At 41.1% G+C, this 15,328-nt stretch overlaps 1 pseudogene; it reads left to right on the forward strand.

Annotated features, from left to right (window-relative positions):
* Positions 1-14,183: 14,183 nt before the first annotated feature.
* Positions 14,184-14,301, forward strand: LOC126482926 (5S ribosomal RNA; annotated as a pseudogene).
* Positions 14,302-15,328: the final 1,027 nt, after the last annotated feature.

Here is a 15,328-nt window from a genome sequence, read left to right on the forward strand (position 1 = left end):
AGAGAGAGAGAGAGAGAGAGAGAGGCAGAGAGAGAGAGAGAGAGAGAGATGCGCATTCCGAGACACGGCTTTGCAGTGTGTGCATGTATGCGCGCGCGAGTGCTTGTGTTTATATTGGGTCTGTGTGTGGGTGAACATGCGTGGGTAAGTATGTGTGAGGGTTCAAATGGTTCAAATGGCTCTGAGCACTATGGGACTCAACTGCTGAGGTCATTAATCCCCTAGAATTTAGAACTAGTTAAACCTAACTAACCTAATGACATCACAAACATCCATGCCCGAGGCAGGATTCGAACCTGCAACAGTAGCGGTCGTGCGGTTCCAGACTGCAGCGCCTTTAACCGCACGGCCACTTCGGCCGGCATGTGTGAGGGAGGAAATAAAAACTGAAGTTCGTATATTCAGAAGTTCTCCTGCGAACCTTGAACAACTAGCACTCCTGGAAGAAAGGATATTGCGGAGACATGGATTAGCCACAGCCTGGGGGATGTTTCTAGAATGAAATTTTGGAAGGTAGGAGACGAGGTACTGGCGAAATTAAAGCTGTGAAGGCCGGGTCGTAAGTCGTGCTTGGGTGGCTCAGTTGGTGGAGCACTTGCTCGCGAAAGGCAAAGGTCCCGAGTTCGAGTCTCGGTCCGGCACACAGTTTTAATCTGCCAGGAAGTTTCACATCAGCGCACATTCCGCTGCAGAGTGAAAATTTCATTCCGTATTTAAGTTTGTTATTTTTATATGACCGGTTTCCATCTTCTAAGAGATCGCCTTCAGATCTATGGTCATCAAGAAATATAAGATCTAAAGATGACCTCTCAGAAGACCCAAACCCGTCATCTAAAAATAAAAATAATTACGACTGTGTGTATTGAAATAAGTAATATTAATGTAATACTAACACGAAATTCTTACATAAGAATGGAAAAACTGGTATAAGCCAACCTCGGGGAAGATCATTTTGGGTTCCGGAGAAACATAGGAACAAGCGAGGCAATACTGACCCTACGACTTACCTTAGAAAAAACTGTAAGGATAGACAAACCTACGTTTATAGAATTTATAGACTTAGAGAAAGCCTTTGACAATGTAGATTGGAACACTCTCTTTGGAACTCTGAAGGTAACAGGGTAAAATACAGTGAGTGAAAGACTACCAGTAACTTGTACGAAAACCAGATGGTAGCTGTAAGAGACGAGAGACTTGAAAGGGAAGCAGTGATTGAGAAGGGAGTGCGACAGGTTTGCACCCTATACTGGATGTTGAACGAAATGGACAGCGTCTTAAACGGAGGATATAAGATGATCATCAATAAAATCAAAACAAAAATAATGGAATATAATCGAATTAAATCAAGTGATGTTGAGAGAATGAGTTTATGAAACGAGACGATAAACGCAGTAGATACGTTTTGCTGTTGGCAGCAAAATAACTGTTGATGGCAGAAGTAGAAAGGATATAAAAAAATTGGCTGGAAATGGCAAGAAAAGCGTTTCTTCGGAAGAGACATTTGTCAATATCAAATACGGATTTTTAGGTGTTAGGAAGCCTTTCCTGGAGATATTTGTCTGGAGTGCAGCCATGTATAGAAGTGAAACATGGACTATAAACAGATTAGTGAAGAAGGGAATAGAGGAATCTGAAATGTGTTGCTACAGAAGAGTGCTGAAAATTAGATGGGCAGATCATGTAACTAATGAGGATGTACTGAATAGAACTGTAGGGACAAGAAATTTGTGGTACTGCTTGATTAAAGAACGGATAGGTTGGTAGAACATATTCTGGGACATCAAGGGATGACCAATTGCCAATTGCGTGTAAATCCAGTAGAGGGAAACCAAGAGGTGAAGACATTAAGCGAGTTCTGAAGGACGAATGTTCCAAAAGTTGTTCGGAGGTGATGAAGAGGCTTGCAGAGGATAGAGTAGGAGGGACACCTGCATCAAACCGGTCTTCTCACTGAAGACCATTACAACATCAGTAACAAGTGAGCCTGTTTCGTGTCTCAGAAAGAGCTGCTTCTGTTGCAATAAAGTACGGATGAGACCAGAAATGGAGGTATTTACGTAATCAACACAACGCAAGCCTGTGAGAGATACAACATAGTTATCTATTTACGTAAGTATTTTTCCCCTCTTCAATAGCTAGGCGCAGACAGTAATTTTTCTCAATACCGAACGCCAAAGGCTGTTGAAACGCAACAGAATGTTAAATGTAACTCATTGTGATAATAAGGCAGTTTCTTGAGAATAAAAATCTTACATAAAGATGTAACAACACCGACTGTAACACTGAAAAGCAATAGCGTAGCTTCCCAATATGGTTTAGCATATATCTTTCAGATTTTCTCAGCCATTTGTGTTACCCTCACGTTCTGATGCACTTTCATAAACACTCGTTTGCCGTATAGAAACATTTCCTTCCTCGCTGAAGTTCATCAAAATTGTAAAATTGTATAACAGAATACCGGGTTTGTCGTGTTTTCCTCACGAAGTCTTACCACTAGCGTCGGTGACAGAGGCACCGATAGTTATGCTGAATTACTGCGTCACCTTTCAAGAGTGGAACGAGAAATATTGAGGGACGAATGAGTACGTGTTTAAATGAAGTCCTTTTCATTTCTCCGTCACACGCAGATGCACATAACGCCACATTAGCGTGCTGCAACATGCCAACTTTTTGTACATGCTTTGCTTCTGACCCTTTAAACGCCAGAACACCTGTTCCACGAGTAGAGTGCTGGATTTATTTCCATATACTAATTACATACCATTTTTTTTTAAAGAGGCACGCAGTTTGTTGAAAGATTTTAGACAGTGAAACCACTGTTCACATTTACAACAAACTATTACAAAATGTCTACAGTTTCCAATCCTTATACACGGTGACAGCTTTAACTTGCACTGCACAAATGCGTCCTGTTGCACTAGCGGTTGAATTCCACACCCAGAGGCTGAAGCAACAGATGCTAACATTAAATACTTCTGATGCGGCTAACACGGTACAGTTACAAACTCAAAGTTGAGAATTACCTAAAGCACTTCGTCTTCAGGCCACGAGTGGCCTACTGGGACCATCCGACCGCCGTGTCATCCTCATTGGAGGATGCGGATAGGAGGGGCGTGGGGTCAGCACACTGCTCTCCCGGTCTTTATGATGGTATTCTAGACCGAAGCCGCTACTATTCGGTCGAGTAGCTCCTCAATTGGCATCACGAGGCTGAGTGCACCCCGAAAAATGGCAACAGCGCATGGCGGCCTGGATGGTCACCCATCCAAGTGCCGACCACGCCCGACAGCGCTTAACTTCGGTGATCTCGTGGGGACTGATGTATCCACTGCGGCATGGCCGTTGCCTTGAGAAGTACCTAGATAGAATATTTCGATAATATCAAGATTAATGAAAGCCGACACAGCCATATTAATACACCTTCATTCTCTCAAAACATCACTAGGTTGCCCTCATTGAAAGGAATTTTTTTTTAAAAGTAATAAAATTAGTTTAAAAATTAAATACAGAGGAATTGAATTATTTTTACGCTTTAATGTCATTCTGTCTCTAAGGTTTTTGTTTTGTAATAATTATTATCCTACAATCGATATATTACACTCAGCAGAGACCACGTAATACGCTTACGTGCTTGCCTCTGTCGTGGAGCGTCCATATCTGAACAGTCTACACGGGCTGCCGTGCCGCGTGCACTTAACCCCTAGGCTTGCTTCCGCCAGGCGGTCAGCATAATGTTTATGTAATCGTCGTTTCGAGAGTCACTAACGTTGAATGTGACAAAGACACCTTTTTTATCATGATGCATTACTTGGTGAGTATTGTTGGCAGTGGGAAGTGATTTTTTTTTTATTCGTGAAGTCAATAGACTTATTAGGTTGATGTGTAAGTTCGTAGCGTTCTTGTTCTGCCTATTGTTATTCCGATTGCTATGGGTTTATTTATCTATTGTCATTTTTATTTGTAGTTCACTGCTACTATTGGAGTTTACATATTGCCGTTTTGTCATTTGGAGATAGTGAGTGGATCTGTGGACGCTAGAAAATGTAGTGTGAAGTGGAGAAATAGGTACATTTCCGACGCATTCTTCCGTTTTGAGTACAATAGAAGGGAGACAACAGCGGAGGCAGCCAGAAAAATTTGTTCTGTGTATGAGGATAACTCCATTGGACAGAGCACGGCAAGAAAAGAGTTTTCACGTGTTAAAGAGTATCGACGTTAGTGACTCTCCACGTTTAGAAATACCTCCGATGTTTGATGAAGACCGTTTAAGCGTAATAATCTACAATGGGCCACGTCAGTGTACTCTTAAACTGGCAAATGCGATTATCTGTGATCATTCCACCATCGTACGATGTCTGCATACAGTGGAAAAGGTTTAAAAATCGAGTGTGGGCGTATCGCATCTCTAAGCCAAAAGCACAAAAATCATCGGGTGGCCATGTACGCATTTCTGTTGCATCATTTCGCTCGTGAACAATACAGGAGATTTGTAATCTGTAAAGTTACTGGTGACAAGAAGTGGTGTCTTTTTGCCAATAAAAGGAAAAGAAAGGAGTGACTGAGCCCAAAATAAGCAGCAACTCCCCGTAGAAAGAAAGACCTGCCCGCATCCCTAAAAGATAATGTTACGCAGCTGGTGGAACAGCAACGGTGTGGTGTGATACGAATTGCTTCCCCGAGGTGTAACCATCATTGCTGACATTTATTATCAACAACTGAGAGACGTAGTCCGAGAACAACGACGAGGAAGACTGCGTGAAGTGATGCTGCTCTACAGTAAAGCCAGCCAGCAACCTGCTAGACTGACAGAAAATACTACACAGGAGTTGGATTGGGAAGTCACCCCGCACCCACCTTATTCACCAGATCTTGCGCCTTCAAATTTTCACCTTTTCCGCTTTCTATCGAACAACCTCCTAGCAATTTCCTTGCCATCTGGAAATGCGCTTCGAACATGTCTCGGCGAGTTCTTTGCCTCAAAACCATGTTATTTCTACAGTCACGGAACCGAAAACTTACCCCAGCTTTGCCACACTGTTGCATATAGTGAAGAGGAATATATTATCGATGACTAAAGTCCCTGTTATGTGTATCCGTTGTGTTTCTTAAACTTACGGGAAAACGCTACGAAATTATGCACCAACCTATTATATAGCTTTAACTCTAAATTTTTGTTTCGTTTAATACCAGGCAACCTGTTAAAGAATGAAACCGGTGGTGACACAGTTATTGCGAGTTAGTCGACCACAACACAATTGCACCTGGGAGTAAGGGAGCTCCACTCGGCTGTTGTGTTTGCCCGTGCCATTGAAGCCGATCAGGAGGTGTTCTGCTGTTGTAACGACTAGACAACCTCCACGTGAAACTATCCAGACCTTCACAGTGTTCACGAGTTGGATACTGTGTTTACTACAATGGCAGCGCGCGTTTCCGAGAACGGTCGCGGGAGGCCAAGTGCAATAGCATCGTGGTTGAGTAGTAACAGCTGTGGTTATTTCTGTCAATCAGTAATATTAGTATCAATCAGCTGTGGAGGTCAACACCACCAAGATTATTAGAGCAAATCGGATTTCATCTTTTGATCTTCCTGCAATAGCATAGGTTCTGTAAATAGTTAATGTTGTAACTTTCAAGAGGTTGAAAATTCAGTCAACCAGTTGCAAACGAAGCTTTATTAGCCCTTGACCAAGGTTTCGATATTTATAAAAATATCTTCATAAAAAAAGTGAAAAACATATTCTTACAAATATCGAACCCTAAGGGCTAATAAAGCTTAGTTTGCAACTGGTTGGCTGATTTTTCAACCTTTTCAGATTTGTACAGTTGCTGTTTCGCAGCCATGTTTAAGACTTTGTTGTTACTTTGTTTTCAAGTGTTACAGTAGGCTACCGCAGTTCTCTCGGGCGATAAATTTGTATATGACTTCGTCCTTTAATATCGATTGTAAAGTGCTACGTTGCCGGCTAACGTGGGTAATCATGACTATGACTACTTACTTGTTCTTACACTAACATCATTGTTTCTGTATAGTGGTTACAATTCTTTATCAAAATATACTGATTGATAGTCATTGATATAATGACATTGTTACGTTCCCAAGTTCTTTTGTCCTTGTGGAGACTGTTCTGATAATGATTAAATGGACTGTGTGGTGTAATACCAAACTTTCTTAGTTCAGCTTTTAGTCACCTGAGGAACTGTAAAACTACGATCGTTATATGACGGTATCTTATCAAAATTCGTGTTGAGCTATCACTAAGGTCTTTTATTCGGTATTGCAGAGTACAGTTCAAAAATGGTTCAAATGGCTCTGAGCACTATGGGACTCAACTGCTGAGGTCATTAGTCCCCTAGAACTTAGAACTAGTTAAACCTAATTAACCTAAGGACATCACAAACATCCATGCCCGAGGCAGGATTCGAACCTGCGACCGTAGCGGTCTCGCGGTTCCAGACTGCAGCGCCTTTAACCGCACGGGCACTTCGGCCGGCCGCAGAGAACAGTAATTTCAGTGGTTAAAAGAAGCAAAAGTGTGCATCTCAATTAGTTAATGTTGATCTTCTGAAAAGTTTTCTGTTCGATGAATGGATACCTGTGGCACCAGCATATGTTTATTTCCCTTTAGGTCCAAATTTCTCCTGTGCTTTCGTCCCACAATTATTTTACATTTTCCCACTTTTATCTAAAGAAACAGGTGGGTTACCGTTTGACTAACCGCAAACTTTGGGTTAGCGAAAGATGATGGCCTCAAATAAATAAGACTAGGTAGGCAGTTAGTTGCGACTGCTTTCAAAGTGTTAACCTAACATTCACCAAAAGAGTATTATGGACACTACATGTAACCTGGATCAATTCGGCCACTGATTCTGAATCCGAGTAAAGTGCCTTAACGACTGCGACATATCAATTTATTTTATTTTTTTTTCTTTTTTTTTTTTTTACGAAATAACTGGGTGCCTTTGCAACACTACACCCTTTCAAGCATTTCTGACTGTAGCGTACATTGCTTTCGTAACTTCACAGATGAGTATTTGCTTTAACATTACTCATTACTCTCTTCTTCGTTTCAGACTGATCCTTGTATTTCTTCTACCATTTATTTTATTCACATTATGTGAGTTAAATCGTGTATAATGAAATAAATGTATTAAAGCTATCCAAACGCGGAGGAACGATCACCCTACAAAGGCCCTATTAGCTACAGAATTGCAGTAAAATGTCTGGAAAGTCCGCAACGGCACCCGTAGTGAGGTTTGTAGAAGCAACAGTAGTACAAAAGAAAGAGTAGACTTATAACGTCACAGACAGGATGGAGAAATATTTATCATTAATAGTAGGTTCTAAAATACAGAGAATATATTACGAAAAAGGCTTGACACCCAAAAGTAACTCATGGCAGGACATCTGAAATAAGGGATTCAGTTTCAGGATCTCCTTTGGAACACTTCTCTAAAATGGTTCAAATGGCTCTGAGCACTATGGGACTTAACATCTATGGTCATCAGTCCCCTAGAACTTAGAACTGCATAAACCTAACTAACCTAAGGACATCACACAACACCCAGTCATCACGACTTATCGACTCTCTCTTAAGAAAAAGAAAGAAAATGTAGGTTGTTGAATAATATCCGCAACTTAATGGGTATGCTCCTCCACTGCGCAGTTTCACCGAACGAACAAGGCGTCGGAATTCTTTTATTTATGCTACAGCATGGTGCGTCTCCTTCCCAAACATTAACAACATATTTATAGCAACCGTGCAAACGTAGTGGCTAAAGTTAAATACTCCATGACGAACCGGAATCAGTGATCAGTCCTTGTAATGATCTGAAGCAGAAGCATCGTACTCCCCCCATGAGAACACGTCAGCGTCTACGGCATAGGCAGACCGCTTGCACTGAAGAAGTTCTCTGTTATGTGACTCGTTAAATTTTCTGGTGGCTCTCAACACTCAACATTAAACTTATGATCAGAGTATAGAAGGTAACTGAGATGCACCGGTACGGAACTTCTGATGTTTTTATTGAGTGCATCGCACTAATACTCCAAAAATATGAGTACGTGGACCTCATTGCTAAGCACTTAACACACAACGGGTACTTACTTAGAACTGACCTCGAAGCATCCATCCACATTCCTGTACCTTAAGCGAGATGGCAGCATGTGGGAGAAAGGAAGGGAAAAGAAACACGGCCGGCCGGGGTGGCCGAGCGGTTCTAGGCGCTTCAGTCTGGAACTGCGCAACCGCTACGGTCTCACGTTCGAGTCCTGCCTCAGGTATGGATGTGTATGATGTCCTTAGGTTGGTTAGATTTAAGTAGTTCTAAGTTCCAGTGGACTGATGACCTCAGATGTTAAGTCCCGTAGTGCTCAGAGCCATTTGAACCAAAAAACACGATCGAAGAGGGACAGGTCAATCTGCAACCTGAGTCCTCTCTGTGTTACTTATTGGACGTGTAGTGGACAATATTTAAAGTCAGTGATGAGGGTGCATTTTCGTATCAGTAAATTTCCATATCACCTTCACGGGACTTCTTCGTGCGGCTGAACATCAGATGGCTTAAATAACATTCTCTTCGCGCAAGTATTACTCCAATCAGCATGTAACTTTGTGCAAGAGACTGAGCAAATTGAGAAACCTGTCCTGCCAGTGTTACCATCACCCTCTCATCAGAAAGTGTAACCTGCTAAACAGAACCGTAGGGATTTTCTAATAGATGGTAGACCGCCCATACATTCGAGTGTCTGTATAGACACCGTAGACTTTGTCAGACTATAGTGCCACATCTTTCCTTAAAATAAGCGATCGTATAAACAGAAAATGGTCTCACAATAGCCAATCTTGTCAAAGCAGTGGAATTTCATTGGCTACGCTTTTTTATTTCCAGAATACGACGAATCTCGAAGGAATTATCCAAAAGCCACGGAAATTACTACATGTGATACACATCTACACATAAACAAATGATCACAATTTCAGAAAAATTGGATGATTTATTCAAGAACGTCTGCAGGCAAGCCGTTGCCGGTCATCGGGACTTATTTCAAATTGGGACGCATCACTGAAGACAATTATGCTCCAATCAACGAGATTCTAAGGCGTAGAAGTCCTCCATACGACACGACAGCCAGGAGTGGTGGTCTTGGGTGCCATTTCTTTTCGTAGCAGAAACCCGTTGGTTATCATCGGCACAATTACAACACATCGGTACGTCGACGATATTATACGCCCAGTTTTGTTGCCCTTCATGGTTGGCCATTCTGATCTTATAATTCAGCCAGATAATTCCAACTCGCACACGGTGAGAGTTTGTACTGTTTGTCTTCGTGCTTGTCAAACCCTACCTTGACCATCAAGGTCGCCGGATTTCTCCCCAGATGAGAACGTTTGGAGCATTGTGGGCAGAATACTCCAACCAGTTTTGGACTTTGACGACTGGTGCACCAATTGGGCAGAATTTGGCACGATATCCCTCAGGAGGGCATCCAACAAACCGAAAAACTTCTTGCATAAGGAGTCAATGCGTTACCGAGACGCTCAATTTACGAAGATTTTTCTCTTCAATAAATCATCCAATTTTTCTGAAATTTTAATCATTTGTTTGTCTGCACCTGTTCATCACTTCTAGCGATTTCCAGCCGATGTGGATAATTCCCTTATGATGCTTTCTTGTGTATATTCTCAAGGCACGATTACGTAATACGTTCACAGTGTATGACGCTGAATTATATGTTATAGTGAAGACACTGGACCCAACGCCATGTAATCATGCTATCGAATTCCCCATCTGCACCGACTCCGTAATTACCCTTCAGGCAATAATCACATGTACCCAATATGAAAGTATATTCAAAAGATCCTCGATACCCTTTTCCACTTACAGAGGCAGGGCAAGGTATCATTCTGCTGGGTACCAGGGCTCGTGGGAACGCAATGTGATACAGTACCAGATGGTACAGTGAAGAATGGCTGCTTGGCAACAATAGTTTCTGTATTTGCTATCCCTGTACAAGCAGATACCTCGCTGTTAAGGGATAGGCTTATGCGTCTGTGGGAGTCGTTAGGTTTGAGGAACATCTAGCTACTGTCGGCGAAACCAAAGACACGGCCAAGGCGTTCATCCTTCCGGCCTCTGCGGAGAGCAGAAGTCCTCCTGACGCACCTCCGGATTCGGCAGTGTCCTCTGATGCATGAATTCCTCCTCCGGCCGGAGGATTCCTGCTATGCAATGCTTGTGGTGTACAGGTACCCGTAAATCACATTTTAACAAAATACGTCTTTTGTCAAGATATGAGGACTGCAACCGGCTTACCAGCTGGCCTGCCCCGTATTTTAGGAGACCATGTATCGAACGTGGTTGGTGTTTCAAGATTCTGTGTGATGTCCTACGTTCTAAGCAGTGTCTTAAGTAGAAGATGTGAATGTGCTTCCCACTGATCAGCCAGACACGGTTCCCTCGTACATTATTTTAGCTGTTTCGTAAAGATGCCAAATATTTGTCTTCCGTTTTGCCAGCACGTTAGTGTATATGAGCTGGCTAGTAATTGCAACTGTCGATTAACCCTCAATGTACATAGATTTGATGTAAAGGCTAGTTATATATTTCCCTTTTGTAATGTTCGTAAGATTTATTAATACAGTTATACGTTATTTGATGATTTGACTTCATGCTTTTTTAGTGAGGCTAGATAATACTTGCTGTATAAATCTCATTGTTTGTGAGGCAATGACTAAAAAAGGATGTAATTTTTCTGAGTAGTGTAATTTCAATTGTTAGATGTTTTGGAAAGCCAAACTTAACTATGAATACAATTTCACTATTGAAAAGGTCAGTGTTAGTAATTCACCCAAATCAGTGCCGTCTCCCTGTCGAGGTCATATGTTTTTTAAAAACATTCAATTTTTCTTAAATGTTCACATTTATCAGCGAAAAGAATTTCATGCACATTTCAAAGTAATACGGCCAGCATTGCGAAGCGCTGGGCCTGTAGCTAGTATACTTTATTCTTCTTCATGAAATACCAGAACATCTCGTGATCCACCGTTGCTGCTTTAGAGGTAAGCTAATGTTATTTATTTCTCATGAGCACACGGACCAAAGTTACCAATTTTGAACAGGACCAGAGGATTCAGCGCCTAAGAGCCGAATGTATTCTTCTGCGACTGTATTTCTTCATTGGTTTTGGGAGTTGCATTGTCCAATCAGTTCGAATAAAATTTTTAGCTAACAGAGGAAGTACCCCACTTGCCGTTACAACACGCTACACTATAACTCCAGCTCTGTATGCATTACCAGTTCAGGCATTCATCCAGTGTAATATTAAGAAGATTATTTTAAAGAACGTTACACTTTCATTCAAAGTGTTCCCGAGGAGGAGATTTATAAAGAGCGTTACAGCAAGTACTAGTTAAATATGCGTACAGTATATGTATCGAACAAATCTAACTGAGCAACACTGAGTAGATACTGTGGTGCTTATGCCACATCCCTTCCCAAGTTTATTACATTTTTGCTGCTACGTTTTAATGCACAGTATAGGAAGATTTTTCGCGGGACGCTAGCGAATAGATAGGGTCACAAGGCATTCTCATCGAACGACGAGCCAGATGGGAGTGTAGCGTGAAAACGGCCTGACAAGGAAGAGCCGCATCGCGCTGGAGCACAGAGAGAGAGAGTGGGGATTCACCTACCCCGTTGGGCGTCATGTAGCTAGTGTTTTATTATTTTGTTTACTGTTTGAATGTTAATATGTAGCTCCAAGCGTGCCGTTGACTTTACTTACACTGAAAATTTGTTAATAACAATTTCAATAGAACTCAGTTCCTCAGGAAACGCTAAATACACGTTTCAGTTACTGTCAGTGCTTATTGATGGAAAGGATGGACGAGTCACAATTGCGCCCTGAGAGGGCAGGCATCAGACTGCTATGATAGTTCACTACTAGTTTACGATTGGTTTCCTAGGAGGTAATATATGAATACGTATATAAAATCTGATCTCATGTAAAGACAGAACAGTTCGTTGAAAAATATCTTGGATGACGTACTTGTGCGATGTTGTGTTAATCCAAGACAGATGATGATCGGTTTTAGAGGTAGAATCACTCGAACTAGTGTGAAGTGCAGCTCCTCGTAAAGACAGAATAAGTTGTTAAAGTTGCCACTGAAAACATGTTTGTAAGATCTCATGTTGATTCCAAGATCGTCTGAAGCATTTTTTTTTGTGATTTGAGGTGTTCGGGAACTAACGATTTATGACTGGGAATCTTGTTATGCATATTCGCGATAGACTAGCTCTAGAAATCGCTTTACTTATTTTACGATTGGTGAAATAAAACAAAAGTAGTTGGCGTCCTAACAGTTAACGTACGCTTAGCATTTAAACCTACCCACATATCACATTATTATGCACCGTTTATTGCATAAGCGTCAGCGCTCGCGACCGACGGAGAAAAAACCAATTGGGGCCACATCTGCTAGACGCGAAGTACGCAAGTCGACTACAAATCACTTACGAGAAGTAGGGGGCGGACGCACTAGACTTTCATCTGTAAATTAAAAAGCAGTATCATTGTACCTCTTCGTGTACGTATTGTGACAGACGATATTTCGGGCATTAATTCACTTCTATTCTGTGATAGTGTTACACTTGGCATCCCTATGCATGAATGTGTAACTAAAGTTGCAGACTATGTATTGAACAAGTGCCCAGTGTTATAGTGTAGCAATATCCATCAATCGTATGAGACAGAATAATTTCTGAGCACTTCCTGTCAGGTTTAATTGTTGGGTCACTATACTTTCTCAAACTCTCCGAAACAATTATATGAAAAACGGCAATTTTAGAGTCTTACCCAATTTCGAATAAATTTCTCCTAATGCCAAAGAAAGAACCCCTTGTCATGAATAGTCAGATACTTAACTATTGCCTAATGAGTTCCATCTTTCCGAGAAATACATTTAACGGCTTGCAGAAAGCATCCTTTTTGTGAATCTTTTATCCATCATAGCGGTTTACAAGGTATGGATGTAGTTTTAGATGCAGAAGGCGCAGTTTGACAGTTTGCACATTTACTAATAATCTCCAGAAATGAAAGAAATTATACCGAGAGAAAAAACGTTGCGACTGAGTGGGCATTGAACTCGTAATGTATGGGCTGGTAGTGTAAAACTTACCCACTTTCCCACAGAAGTTCGTAGCATGAGAACATTAAAGCTGACACAGGTATCTCACCTAATAAACAGCCACAAATTTGGTAATAAAATCAGAATGTAGGCACAAACTATACTTCTCACTCGTATCAAATCAGGAACACTCTAATAAAAACAATACCGTACACATGCTAAATGGGGAATGTTGATAACGCACAGAATAATACGCAAGTCCTTGTTGATACAAATAAGAATAGAGATTTTATTTGTTAATATGTTGCCAAATTTCTACGTGTTTAATGCGTAAGTAATATGATTTCTCTTACGTTCTTTGATTTTAACAACCAAGTTCAGCAGGTACCCTCAGTGTCTATTAAGTCTAATTACTATCTCTACTTATAAAAGACTGACTGACTCACTCACTCACTGACGCATCATCGCCCAGCCCGGAAGACTAAGGATAGAAACTCGAAATTTGCTTCGTTTAAGAAGGGGTGAAATAGGGGAAGAAGGGTTCTTTTTGAAAATATGCGCTATTAGGGCAATTTTGAAGCTGGGCCTATGGGAAGTGGTATTTAGTTTGTCGGTGAGAAATACGTGTTTCAACATTTTAGGAAATTTAACCTCTATGCGGATGAAATAATGAGTGAAAAGTTTTTTTTTTAATATACCATTATTAAAGAACTACTAAAATATTTTTGAAGGTACATGTATGAACATTGGTACCTGAGTTCTCGGTTACAAATAAAAAAAATACGGGTTTCAGTTTCTTTGGAAACTCAGCACCTAAGCGGGTGAAATAAGGGATGAGATGTTTCATGAAAATTTTCATTATGAAAGCATTTTTAAAGCTACATCTATTTGAATTTGGCTTCTCAGTTGGAAAGGAAAAAATACTTGTTTCGCTGTTTTTGGGAAATTCAACCACTGTAGGTTGCGATAGGCGTTACAGTTTTTGTGGAAATATTTCACTATGCAAGCATTTTTTAAGGTAAAAGTATGAAAATTTGTGTTTGGCTTCTCTAGTAGATCAACGGCCTTTCCGCAGTGGATACACCGGTTCCCGTCAGATCACCGAAGTTAAGCACTGTCGAGCGTGGCCGGCACTTGGATGGGTGACCATCCGGGCCACCATGCACTGTTGCCATATTTGGGGGTGCACTCAGCCTCGTGATGCCAATTGAGGAGCTACTCGACTGAATAGTAGCGGCTCCGGTCATAGAAAACCATCATAACGACCGGGAGAGCGATGTGCTGACCCCACGCCCCTCCTATCCGCATCCTCAGCTGAGGATGACATGGCGGTCGGTGGACCCCATGGACGACTTGTGGCCTGAAGACGCAGTGCTTCTCTGTTAGAAAGAAATAATACACATATCACTGGTTTTGGAAATTCAGTCACTAAAGATGTGAAATACAGAGTGAAACGTTTCATGAAAATATTTCAGTGCGAAAGCATTTTAAAGCTAAATCTTTGGTAAATTGTGATTGCCTTCTCGGATGGAAAATAAAAAAAATACGTATTTCACTGTTTCTGGAAATTCAGACCCTAAAGGAATGAAATAAGGGGATAAATATTTTTAAGAAAATACTTCGTTATATTAAAAAAATTAAAGCTAAATCTATGAAAACTGGTATTTCAGTTCTCAGATATAAAGAGATATGTATTATGGAAACATCACCACAAAAAAGCAAAAGATATAATTAACAAAATTTTTGGACTCCAGCTACCTGGTCGCTTTTTGGTCAGAAGTACGTTCGAAAAGGACCATGCTTCTCTGACCTTAATTAGCGTGAAATATTTAGAAATCGTTGCAATTTGCGAGCAATATAAAAATTCGATTACAGAAAAACAAAAAAAAGGGAATCTATCAAGGCCATACAGCCTATTCGAGCGAAGCAGCGGGCCCTAAGCTAGTATTTCAGTAAGAGTAATGTTCTGTGCATCTGGCACAATAGCAACAGTACGAAGAAATAACGGAAGAAAATTGCATCATATCGTACAATGCTGTGGTATTTCCTATAAAAACTAACCACACTGATGTCACCTTTACATCAATACTGGCGGAACTCCACCTGTCTGAAGATGTATCCTTATATGAGGTCATCTGCAAAATAAAGTACGACTTTTCTAGAACGGCTTACGTCCGTCGGCAGAGAGCCGTACACACATA

This window comes from Schistocerca serialis, chromosome 5 (genome assembly GCF_023864345.2).
Source record: "Schistocerca serialis cubense isolate TAMUIC-IGC-003099 chromosome 5, iqSchSeri2.2, whole genome shotgun sequence".
Lineage (NCBI taxonomy): Eukaryota > Metazoa > Arthropoda > Insecta > Orthoptera > Acrididae > Schistocerca > Schistocerca serialis.